The sequence below is a fragment of the Danio aesculapii genome, chromosome 6 (genome assembly GCF_903798145.1).
Source record: "Danio aesculapii chromosome 6, fDanAes4.1, whole genome shotgun sequence".
Lineage (NCBI taxonomy): Eukaryota > Metazoa > Chordata > Actinopteri > Cypriniformes > Danionidae > Danio > Danio aesculapii.
This window is the reverse complement of record NC_079440.1, coordinates 53064483-53077833: the sequence shown is the minus strand read 5'-3', so window position 1 is coordinate 53077833 and position 13351 is coordinate 53064483. Positions and strand designations below refer to the sequence as shown.

The 13351-nt window shown below is 37.6% G+C and overlaps 1 long non-coding RNA gene across 1 annotated transcript in view; it reads left to right on the top strand.

Moving 5' to 3' along the window:
• The window catches only part of LOC130230209 (uncharacterized), a 55306-nt gene that overhangs the window by 18851 nt on the left and 23104 nt on the right, over nt 1-13351 (top strand). The window contains exon 2 of the long non-coding RNA XR_008837930.1: nt 6848-6972. This is a non-coding gene — a long non-coding RNA (uncharacterized LOC130230209). The remainder of the gene's footprint in view (nt 1-6847; nt 6973-13351) is intronic.

Genomic DNA, 13351 nt, shown 5'->3' with positions numbered 1-13351 from the left:
GATATGAAAGGAATTAAGTTAACTTATGATGTCCATCATTTTGCTACATCGCATTTATCAGAGGTCACCACAGAGTAATGAACCGCCAACTATTCCAGCAAATGTTTTATGCAGAGGATGCCCTTCCAGCCCTAAGCCATTACTGTGAAACACTCTTACACTCTCACATTCACACACATACACTATGGCCAATTTAGTTTACCCAATTCACCTATAGCGCATGTCTTTGGACTGTGGGGGAAACCGAAGCACCTGGAGAAAACCCACGGCGACAAGGGGAGAACATACAAACTCAGTGCTAACCACTCAGCCACCATGTCGTCCAAACTGCAAACTAATGCTTGTTGACATTAGTTTACGCACTGTCGGTTAACGAGAGCTAACAATGAACAACTTTTTCATTAACTAGCATTAACAAGTATAGATGATTAAATACTGCAGTAAATGTATTGTTTATTGTTTATTCATGTTAGCAAATATATGAACTTATGGAACCTTATTGTAAAGTTTTACCGTAGTTTTACTTGGGACAAGATTCACACTACTGTAATGCAACTGGAAGTTTTTGTTTTTATATATAAAGTTAAAGGTCAAAATTATTAGCCCTCCCCTGAGATTTTGTTTTCTATTTCAATTATTTACCAAATGATGAATAACAGAGCAAGGAATTTTTCACAGTATTTCTCATAATATTTTTACTTCTGGAGAAAGTCTTATTTGTTGGTTTCGGCTGGAATAAAAGTAGTTTTTAATTTTTAAAACAATTTTAAGGTCAATATTATTAGTTCACTTAAGCATTATTTTATTTTCGATAGTCTACAGAACAAACCATTGTTAGACAATGACTTGGCTAATTACCCTAACTTGCCTAATTAAGCTAATTAACATAGGTAAGCCTTTAAATGTCACTTGAAGCTGAATTATATTATCTAGTAAAATATTATTTACTGTCATCATGAAAAGAATCAGGTCCCAATCAGGTTTTTTGCCCTTGGATCTGAGTCAAACCCGACCCGATACTACTATAATTAATTTTAAAAATTTCAAATCGAGGTTCTACGTGGTCCATAAGCATATGAAATCCAGAGTTCTCCATAAAGGTGATTGGCAGATCACTCAATGCTGTCATTTGTGCTATCTTGGTTGTGACATCATGTGCCTTCGCGTTGTCACAGGGCATTTTTTCTCTCCTCTTCAAACTCTCCTGCAGTGTGAGCTGACTCGTCTGCGGTTGGGTTGCCTGGGTAAACTTGCTGTATTGTGTCGGGTGTTTGTTTTTGTCAGGTGCCTTATCAGGTTTGTTGTGTTCATTGTAGCCTCTTCCTTTCCACCTCTTGCCATCCCAAGTTTACGTATCTCACAGTTTGCTATGGCAATGTTGTCATCATCAACTTTGTAATACCTCCAGACCGCAGACTTAGGCCCCGTCTACACTAATACGTTTTAGTTTTAAAAAGCATAAGTTTTGCTACGTTATGCCATCCATCCACACTACGCCGGAGTTTTCAAGCGCTGAAAACGGAGCGTTATGAAAACGCTGAAGAGGCCGTTTTCATCTTAACACTGCTGCTCCATCTCAATGTGGATGGGGGAAAACTAAGACATCTGAAAACGGTTCAGTTCAGTTTTTATACTGAGAGTCCAAACACTGAAGAGTAAATCCATCGATGTGCAGCTCTACAGATCCCGAACAATGCAGGCTAGTGGCGACAGCGGCGAGGAAAAAACTTCACCAATTGGCGAAAGTGAAGAATTAAAAAACCTCGAGAGAAGCTCAGTTGGGCACGACCATTTCTCCTATGGCCAAGCGTCTTGTGCAGAGCTGCAGTCAAGGTGCTGGAGGAGCTGGACGATCGCAAGACTTGTCTGTCCCTGGAACCTCACAGGAATCAGTCTCATGCTCTCCACTCCTCCATGACCACCACAGCAGCTGCTCAGGATACGGCCTGGTCCAGGATTATGGAAACCTTGGGATCATCTCGTCAGTGGTCTTGGATCGAATCAGTGGTGCTTTTACTGTCAAAGGCAAGTGCCGTTTAGAGGCTTTTGCCAACAAACTATATTTCTGAATGAGCTGACGCTGCGATTTAGATGATTTGAATCAAATCTATTTGTTGAACATGTACTACGTGCCTAAAGCATTCACTCAATGTCATTATCTCATTTTTGACGGAAGTGACGTTTAGCGGCGTTTGCATCTGAACTCTTCATATATACATACATACAATTGATGTCGGAATTATTAGCCACCCTATGATTTTTTGTTCTTTTTTAAATATTTCCCAAATTGTTTAACAGAGCAAGTAAATTTTCACAGTATGACTGATTTTTTTTTCTCTGGAGAAAGTCTTATTTGTTTTATTTTGGCTAGAATAAAAGCAGTTTTTAATTTTCTAAAAACCATTTAAGGTCAGAATTATTAGCCCCTTTAAGCTATATATTTTTTCGATAGTCTACAGAAGAAACCATCATCATACAATAACTTGCCTAATTACCCTAACCTGCCTAGTTAACCTAATTAACCTACACTGTATAAAAAATCTGTAATGTTACGGTTGATTTCCGACAGCTGGGTGCCAGGAAAAAAAACGTAAAATAACAGCCGTTAAATTACCGAAATTTACTGTAAAATAACGGACAGTAAATAGACAGAAATTTGCTTAAATTTTAATTTCTGGTAAAATTCTGTAATTTAACCTCTGTTATTTTACAGTAAATTTCTGTATTTTAACAGCTGTTATTTTACGTTTTTTTCCGGCACCACAGCTGCCTGAAATAAACCATAAAATTACGTATTTTTTACAGTGTAGTTAAGCCTTGAAATGTCACTTTAAGCTGTAAAGTGTCTTGAAAAATATCTAGTCAAATATTATTTACTGTCATCATGGCAAAGATAAAATAAATCAGTTATTAGAGACGAGTTATTAAAACTATTATGTTTAGAAATGTGTTGGAAAAAATCTTCTCTCCGTTAAACAGAAATTGGGGGAAAAAATAAACAGGGAGGCAGTGTTTCCTCCAGGATTCTTTCCAGCTGTGGCGGCAGGCCTTTTTTACACAGATCTACAAACTACCTGTGGCGTTATTTCAATTACAAATGTCGTGAGCGCAGTATTAGAAGTCGAGATCGCATTTATGTAATAGCCTACGAGCATGCGAATTTCTTGCATGCCGATTTCCTCTGCTCGTGAACAAAACTTCTTGCACGCCCCCTCAATCTTCCCAGATCTTCTTGTGCGCTCTCAAATGAACGCTGCTGAAGTGCGATTTAGTGCGTTTATGTAACGAGTATGTCTCCAACATTTATTAGATTTGCTAGGAATATTTGTGAATGTCTCCAATAGACCTACAGAGCGCCATTAATGCGTCCTGAAGTAAAGTGAAACAGCTATACGTCGTGTTTGCTGGCCTCACGCATCATGCACCTGTCAGTGAGTCAGTCAGTCAGCACATAACCTTAAAGGGTTAAACAAATGACGCACAGCACTACTACGGTTACAGAAAAGTTCGCGCTGTTATAATTCACTTACCCTTTAATACATTTTGGTGCGATTATCACCCGCTATTTAAAAAATGAAATGTTTTGAATTAGAAGCTGTAATGTAGCCGTGGCGGGATGAATTTTGGCGTGCCGCCCCGCCATGAAAGAATGAATGTAGCGGAAAACATGGGGGGGCTAATAATTCTGACTTCAACTGTATATATGCCCGATTCTGATCTAGTCTGAAACCACATAATCAAGCCCAATTTCCGATCATCTGATCGGATCTGGACACCTCTAATCAAAACTATTATGTTTAGAAATGTCTTGACAAAATCTCTCCATTAAACAGAAATTGAGGAAAAAATATACAGAGGGGCTAATAATTAAGGAGGTCTAACAATTCTGGCTTCAACTGTAAATAATTCCCATGATTCAAACATCACGTAAGCAAACACACACACACAGACTGTCACACATCTGAGACCACTGAAGTGCATCTAACCACCTGCCTACAGTGAAACATTTGCACCTTTACAGTTTAGTCATTTCACTCCTGAAACTCCCCCATTGCTTGTTTCTCCAGAGGACAAAACAAAGAAAAGCTCCCCCTCAGACAGAGAGAGAGCGAGGAATGGAATGACGGAGAGAGCGAGTGAAAAAGAGTGAGTCATGAGTGTAGCTTTGAAAAACAAGGGGAAATCCTCCTATTCAGAGGCTGCGCGATGGAAACACACATCACTCATAGATGTAACGGAACTGGGGGCCATGTGCAAACCAAAACCGTTAATCTGGAGAGCGTCTTGACGTGGTGTTATGCAAAACAGTTGCAGTATAATTAACAGAAAGCTCTGATGCATGAACGCCGGTAAATCGGTTTTATTCAGGAAGTAAAGTAATGGACATTTTGGGGAATATAGTTTAAAGTTTAAGTAACAATTCTCAGTATTACTAAGTGGCTTATTACCTGTCTATTATTATTATTATTAAGATATTGACTGTTTATTAGTACTTATTAATTAAATATTCTGTATGATCTTATTCTGCATCCCTAATCCCAACTGATATCTAAACCTAAGCACTACCTTAATAACTATTAATAAGAAGCAAATTAGGAGATTATTAAGGGTCAAGTCTTAATTAATAGCTTATTAATAGTGAGAATTGTATCTTCAAATAAAGTGTGAATGATTTTTTTTAACTTAAGATAAAAACAATAATTAAATCTCTATAATACATCCCATTTTTTTGTCGCCTGCTTCTTGTAAAATTGCAATATACAAATATATTGCAAATATACAAATGAATTATTCTGGATGCGAGTGATTTTAATGTTTATTTAATATAGAATATACTGTATATATGATATCATATAAGGGGCGAAGCAGTGGCACACAATCGCCTCACAGTAAGAAGGTCGCTGGTTCAAGCCTCGGCTGAGTCTGTTGGCGTTTCTGTGTGGAGTTTGCATGTTCTCCCCATGTTTGCGTGGGTTTCGTCCCGGTGCTCCGGTTTCCCTCACAAGTCCAAAGACATGTGGTATAGGTGAATTGGGTTGGTTAAATTGTCCGTAGTGTATGTGTGTGAATGAGTGTGTATGGCTGTTTTCCAGTGATGGGTTGTGGCTGGAAGTGTATCCACTGCGTAAAAAACATATGCTGGATAAGTTGGCGGTTGATTCCACTGTGGCGACCCCAGATTAATAAAGGGGCTAAGCTGAAAAGAAAATTAATGAATGATATCATATAAATATATGATATTTAATATTTATTTGTGAAAAAAGTAACACAAAATAAATAAATAAACAAATAAATGAATAAATAAATAAGTAAACACATTTAAAATAAAATTAAACAAAATACTTATTTTGCAAGAAAATGATCATGCATAAACAACAGTAAAGCATATGTTCATAGGAATATCCTCTGTTTTATTAGGTAACCTTTTCATTCATTCATTCGTTCATTCATTTTCCTTTGGCGTAGTCCGTTATTCATCCACCAATGAACCACCAACTATTCCAGCAAACGTTTTACGCAGCAGATGCCCTTCCAGCCGCAGCCCAGGACTTGGAAACACCAATACACACTCACATTCACACACACACTCATACACTATTGCCAGTTTTGTTTATCCAGTTCCTTTATACCGCATGTCTTTGGACTGTGGGAGAAACCAGCACCCGGAGGAAACCCACATGAACATGGGGAGAGCATGCAAATTCCAAACAGCCGGGACTCGAACTAGAGACCTTCTTGCTGTGAGGCGACAGTTTTTACATGCATATTCAGTGTCTGCGTGAAATTACAAAAGAATTTAAATTCATTGAGCCTAAATGCAAGGCCAAAATGTGATCATTAATAGCATTTGTGTACCTGAAATGCCAAATTATGGGTAAAATCATGTTTGATCATCATTAATGCTTATTCTGCCTTGTGTTTATAACAATATATAAAGGAATATGTGATCATACTTAACATTTTAAATGGTTAAAAACTTGTTGCTGGCGGCATGGTGGCTCAGTGGTTAGCACTGTCGCCTCACAGCAAGAAGGTCGTTGGTTCCAGTCCTGGCTAGGCAGGTTTGCATTTCTGTATGGAGTTTGCTTGAGTTTGGATGAATTAATTTGGCTGTAGTGTATGAGTGCGAATGTGAATGTGAGTGTACGGGTGTTTTCCTGCATTGGGTTGCAGCTGGAAGGGCATCCACTGCGTAAAAAACATATGCTTGAATAGTTGGCGGTTTGTTTTATTGTGGCGGCCCCTTGATAAATAAGGGACTAAGCAGAGGGAAAAAGAATGGATAAATGAATAAACTTGTTGCTGGTTAATAAAACAATGCAAAACACTTTCTTACTTGGTGTTTTGGTCTTGTTTCAAGTCCTAATATCCAAAAAAAATCTTAAATCAAGCAGCATTTTCTAGACAAGCAAAAAATATTAACTTGTTCTTAGAAATGAAATGTCAAAAAGAAGTGTTTTTCCTTGAAACAAGCAAAATAATCTGCCGGTCACGTAAGCTAAATAATCTTATTTCAAAGTTTTATTCAACCCAGACTCATTCTGATTATGTACCGCTATATATATTTCTGGAGAGCGCCAAATACATCCCTGGAGGTACTTTCTTTGCTGTTTTTGTTTTCACCAATGCACCAGAGGCCGCTGTGTACGCTTTTTGAGATCCCAAATAACTCTCACGAGTGCTATTCGCGCCTGCTGTTCTCGTGTAATTCCACCAGAGGTCGCTGTCGACTGACTGACCGATTGTCTGACCCACCTTCTGAATCCTCTAAACCCAACCAATAGTGTTTTCAAAATCACAGTTTATTTAATTTTTTTGGCTTTTGTTTGTCTTACCTGCTTTCTAGAACCGTTCTTCACCGGACTCAAACCCTGTCAATGTGGCCAACTCCTTTTTGTGTCTCAAGTCTGCCAACGTATGCTGCGAGCCACTGGACAAGCTGGTTACAGCAGGAAAGCCATCCATATGGAGGTAAGCGGTCAGCTGGTAAGCGCGATACCACCTCGTAACGTTCGTTTTAAAGACAAAATGCAGCCATACGAACTTCTTGCTACATAATTTGCGATCTCCAGAAATGTAGACAGGGCTAAGTTTTCAAAATGAGCCTATGTTGGTTTTATTTAGAAAAACAAGACAATTTTTTACTTAAATGCTGCTTGATTTAAGAATTTGTAGATATTTAGACTGGAAACAAGATTAAAAAAGTTTAAGTAAGAAAAGCATTATATAAGCAATATTGATATTGATATTAATGATATTCTATAATTATATAAGCATGTACAACTCCATGCTTAAAGGATGATGACAAAAATCTATTTTATTCAAATTTAAAATGGCAATGATTTCCCAAAGCAGATAATGCCGATAGTGCAGATGCATATATATGTTCTTGTAAAATGTGGCTTACAGTTCTTCTTGGGACAAATCAAATTTGTGGTTTCTCACTCTAAAACACTTGAAGCGCTTCAAGAATTGAGCACACCCCACGCAATGGAGCTATTTAGGGAAATTTCACATGAATGTCATATGCAGGTTCTCACCCCGTACTTTTTTTTTGCTGTAGCCCTTGTGCTTGCACTTTGCTCACAGGAAACTTGAGGGGAAGCTCCCCAAATGGGTTTTAACATAAAAAGAAGTGTTTCCTGTTGCTTATACCAGTGTTTATCTCATTTGCATGATTTCCATCCCAAATGTAAAAGTTTAAGGCCCAAGAGACTTACAATTACATCATATCATTTGATTTGTCTTTTTTTCTTTTTTTTACCTTCTGCTTTAACAGAAATCACTCAACAGGAAGTGCATGTATTTAGACTGGTTTTCACACTTTCTTTTTTTTTTTTGCTGCAGAAAACTGTATTTATAGATAGAATCTCCAAAACGTGTAGTATTTGGTAACACTGTACAATAAGGTTGTGTTAGTTAATGCTAGTTAATGCATTTACTAACATGAACAAATAATGAACAATACATTTACTGCAGGATTTGTTTGTATGTTAACCTTAGTTAATGAAAATACAGTTGTTCAATGTTCATGTTAACTCACGGTGAATTAACTAATGTTAATAAGCATGAATGTTGAAGTTAATGTTGAACTATGATTAATAAATGCTGTGCAAGTATTGTTCATAAATAGTTCGTGTTCGTAAATGCATTAACTAGCATTTACTAATACAACCTTACTGTAAAATGTTACCAGTATATTTTTATTTCATGCATTAACATCACGTTTAGATGTTCAATATTTCTAAGCTGTCATAAAAATATTCAATAAATCATGGCTTTTTTTTCAGGATATTGTAATAATTCAGTGGTGGTAATTTAAGAAATCCTCTATAATACTTGCATCCTGTCCAAAAAAAAAAAAAGAAAATCTGAATGAAATGACGTTAGCAGGAGCTGACTCAGGGCCAAATTGAGATCGGAATGACCTTAGAATGTGGGCTTTTGTTGCAGTGGCTGAAAACAGGACAAAGCTGATTGGGAAAACCTGTTATTATATATATAATTATCTACAAAATGTTTTGATATTTAAGAAGCACGTAAAAATGTTTGGTTGCTTTGTATTGATTAATGAAATATCAAAGCAAGCTCTTAAGATGCATAGCAGGGACAATGTGACCTGTCTAGTTCTGGTATTAAAATGTCAGTACACTACCTGACAAAAGTCTTGTTGCCTATCCAAGTTTTAGGAACAAAAAACAATAACTTGACTTCTAGTGGATCATTTGGTATCAGAAGTGGCTTATATGAAAGGCGAAGGCCTCTAGATTATGCTGATTTTACTAAAATAAAATATGATCATGAATTGATTTTTAATTATTTAATTAGGACAGTAAGGTCTGACTTTGCTTAGACAAAAGTCTTGTCACCTAACAGAAATAATGTACAGTATAGAATATAAAGTCATGGTGCAGTGAAAACAGAATTAATATTGTATATGACTCCCATGAGCTTGGAGGACTGTATCCATACATCTCTGCAATGACTATTAATAAAGTCATCTGGAATGGCAAAGAGTTCATCAAGATTCTTTGGAATCATCTTCAATACCTCCTCCTTCATTTTGCCTCAGACATGCTCAATAATGTTTATGTCTGGTGACAGGGCTGGCCAATCCTGGAGCACCTTGACCTTCTTTGCTTTCAGGAACTTTGATGTGGAGGCTGAAGTATGAGAAGGAGCGCTATCCTGCTGAAGAATTTGCCCTCTCCTGTGGTTTGTAATGTAATGGGCAGCACAAATGCCTTGATACCTCAGGCTATTGATGTTGCCATCCACTCTGCAGATCTCTCGCACGTCCCCTTACTGAATTTAACCCCAAACCACGATTTTTCCTTCAGGAAACTTGACTGATTTCTGTGAGAATCTTGGGTCCATGCAGGTTCCAATAGGTCTTCTGCAGTATTTGTGATGATTGGGATGCAGTTCAACAGATGATTCATCAGAAAAATCTACCTTCTGCCACTTTTCCAAATGATCAGCTAGAAGTTATGTTAAGTTATGAAGTCAAGGTATTATTTGTTCCCCTTAAATCTGAGATCGACGACAAGGCTATCATCAGGTAGTGTACTTCCAAAAACGAAATTTGGCAACACTTCATTATAACTGCACACTATGGATCATTTAATAAGCATTTTCTAATTGTTAATGTGTCATTTGTTAAGTACTAACTGTATGTTAATAGACTATATTATTTATCAGTTTATAAATACAGCTACAAATGCTGTATGCTTGACTTATAAGCACATTTATAATGTGCTTAATGATTGTATTTTCATACTTTATTAATAATTCATTTTTCATTACTACATTAAGTATTGCGTTATTTATAAACTATCAGTTATTTAAAAGTTGCCAGTGGTTTTTAAGTTCATTCCGAATGAGTAAGTAAATGATTAATAAACAAATCAAATCAACATTTATATATCTTATTGTTCAGCCATATGGACATAGTGACTTTGTACGCTGTAAAGAATTATTTGACAAAAAGCCATAACAACAAATGTCTTTGTGTTACTTTAACTTATTGTAATACGATAATCAGATTTCAACTAAATATTTTTAAGTTACGTAAAGAAAAGATAATTTAATAAATAAAAAAATTAAAGCCAGATAGATTTTTTAACAGTGGATTCTTGCAGTTTTGTGATCTAATCTAAAATGAGACCTGTTTATGTTTTTTAAATCCCTTTGTGCTTTCCCAATACTGGGTTGGGGCTGGAAGGGCATCTGCTGCATAAACAAAACTAATTGCCTGAATAGTTGGTGGTTCATTCCACTGTGGTGGCCCCTAATAAATAATGGATGAATGAATCTCTTTTGTGGTCGTTCAGATGCATTCGATTGAATGCATTTTTAACTTCCTCTGGAAATGATCTAAACTGGACCATCTCGAAATGTTGCAGAGACTGTTTCCACCTTGTGATGGACATGGTGCCTAACTCCATGTTCAAACTGAGCCTTCAATGCAGAATAATCTTCAGGAAGCGAGTGGTGCAACGTTTTTCTAGGCTTACTGTCAAGTGAGACATCTCTGGTTTGATCTTGACAAGTAAAGAAAAGAAGAGTATTTTATGAGAATGGCACCAATCTAATGGCAGTCTGGTTGAGTAATCTGCCAACTGAGGCTCCCACCCTCTTACCAGAAGAGTTCAAAGTGTTTGGCTTCCTATGTGTGTGTTGTGATCTGCCATCAGTCCAATCATCTAACCAAGTCTGACTGTGCCTTCACAGTTGATTGTGCATGACAAGAACTTGCAACTAAAAATACCATCTAAACTGGTCTAAATATGAATGGTCTGTGATGTTTTAAGGCTTTCAGTGAACTCATTAATCATGCTGTGGTGTCTTATGTGTCCTGTGCTTTTTGCAAACCGCGAAGGATTCAGATCAATTACTGTATCGGTCGGATCATGGGGTAGAGATGAGTCGTCAGACACCAACGTGATAAGGGGGAAGCCCCTTAGCAAAAACAAGACCCGTCATCTGACATACATGATAGCAATGGAAGTTTTTGGCTCTAAAACACCCACCGATAAGACCCAGATCTAATTTAGGGCTCATTTCTGAAACAATGAAAGTGAACCTTTTACGAGGACATGAGATACATGTCCTACATGCCCCCCCAAGTGTTTTCAGCACATTTTTAAACATAATAGTTTCAATAACTTTTCTCTATAATAACTGATGTTTATCTTTCTCTTGATGACATGAGATACTAGTATTCAGCTTAAAGTGCAATTTAAAGAGGTAATTAGGTTAATTAGGCAAGTCATTGTATAATGATGGTTTGATCTGTAGACTATAGGAAAAAATATTGCTTTAGGGGACTAATAATATTGAACTTAAAATGTTTTTAAAAATTGAAAACTGCTTTTATTCTAGTCGAAATAAAACAAATAACGACCCCTGATTAATAAAGGGACTAAGCCAAAAAGAAAATGAATGAATGAATGAATAAAACAAATAAGACTTTCTCCAGAAGAAAAAACATTATAGGAAATACTGTGAAAAATGCCTTGCTCTGTTAACCATCATTTGGGAAATATTGTTCTAAATCTAACAAAACTGTCAAAAATGTGTTATTGACTTGCAATGAAGATTGGTTTCAAGCATAGGGATGATTTGAAAAGCAACAATGTACCCTCACCGGCCACTTTTTTAGGTACACCTTACTGGGACCGGGTTGGACATGCTTTTCACTTTAGAACTGCCTTAATCCTTTGTGGCATAGATTCAACAAGGTACTGGACATATTGCCCAGAGATTTTGCTCAATATTGACATGATAGCATCACACAGTTCCTGCAGATTTGTCGGCTGCACATCCATGATGCAAATCTTCCGTTGCACCACATCCCAAAAGTGCTCTATTGGATTGAGAAACGGTGACTGTGGAGGCCATTTGAGTACAGTGAACTCATTGTCATGTTCAAGAAACCAGTCTGAGATGATTTGCGCTCTATGACATGACGCGTTATCCTGCTGGAAGAAACCATCAGAAGATGGGTACACTATGGTCATAAAGGGATGGACATGGTCAGCAACAATACTTAGGTAGGCTGTGGCGTTGACACAATGCTCAATTGATTCTAATGGGCCCAAAGTGTGCCAGGAAAATATCCCCCACACCATTACACCACCACCTGCCTGAACAGTTGATACAAGGCAGGATAGATCCATGCTTTCATGTTGTTGATGCCAAATTAAACCCTCCCATCCGAATGTCGCAGCAGAAATCAAAATTAATCAGAGCAGGCAACAATTTTACAATCTTCTACTGTCCAATTTTGGTGAGTCTGTGTAAATTGTAGCCTGTTTCCTGTTCTTAGCTGATAGGAGTGGCACCCGGTGTGGTGTTCTGCTGCTGTAGCCCATCTGCCTCAAGGTTGGATGTGTTGTGTTCAGAGATGCGTACCTTGGTTGTAAAGAGTGGTTATTTGAGTTATTGTTGCTTTCTATCAGCTCGAACCAGTCTGGCCATTCTCCTCTGACCTCTGGCATCAACAAGGCATTTGCACCCACAGTACTGCCGCTCACTGGATATTTTCTCTTTTTCTGACCATTCTCTGTAAACCCTAGAGATGGTTGTGTGAGAAAATCTCAGTAGATTAGCAGTTTTCTGAAATAGTCAGACCAGCCCGTCTGGCACCAACAACCATGCCATGTTCAAAGTCACTTTAATCACCTTTCTTTCTTATTTTGATGCTCAGTTTAAACTGCAGCAGATCATCTTGACCATGTCTACATGCCTAAATGCATTGAGTTGCTGCCATGTGATTGGCTGATCAGAAATTTGCGTTAACAAGCAGTTGGACAGGTGTACCTAATAAAGAGGCCGGTGAGTGTAGATTACCCTAGCAACCCCTAGAACACTTTGCAATCACCTAACCTAACAACAACCTTGTAAACAACAAACGTAACAGCACCCTGAGCAACCAGACCTGCGTAGGTTTGTGTAAAGTACAGTTTAGCTAAAAACACAGAGGCTCAGCGGTGGCTTGACTGATACAGATGGTTTCATGTTGTTTATAACCATAACTTTATGATGACAAAGTAAATGAGCTATGATAGAATGGTTAGGAGATGTTGCTATTTTCATCCAAACTGCCTTTTTTTGGTCACCCAGATTTTCTCAAGGCTTCCATCTTCAGGCTTGTTGGCCGTTCGCAGACCACACATGCTGGAACGACGCTGAAATTACAGCAAAACAAGGGCAGAGCGGCCTGTGTAAGCTGTTTTTCCTTGAAGTAATTAAAAATGTCACTCAAGGCCGTCATTATCTAGCCATAGACTTTCCTAATGAAAGGTATGGGAGTGCATAGTTGCAGAAAAAAAATAAAGGCGGATAT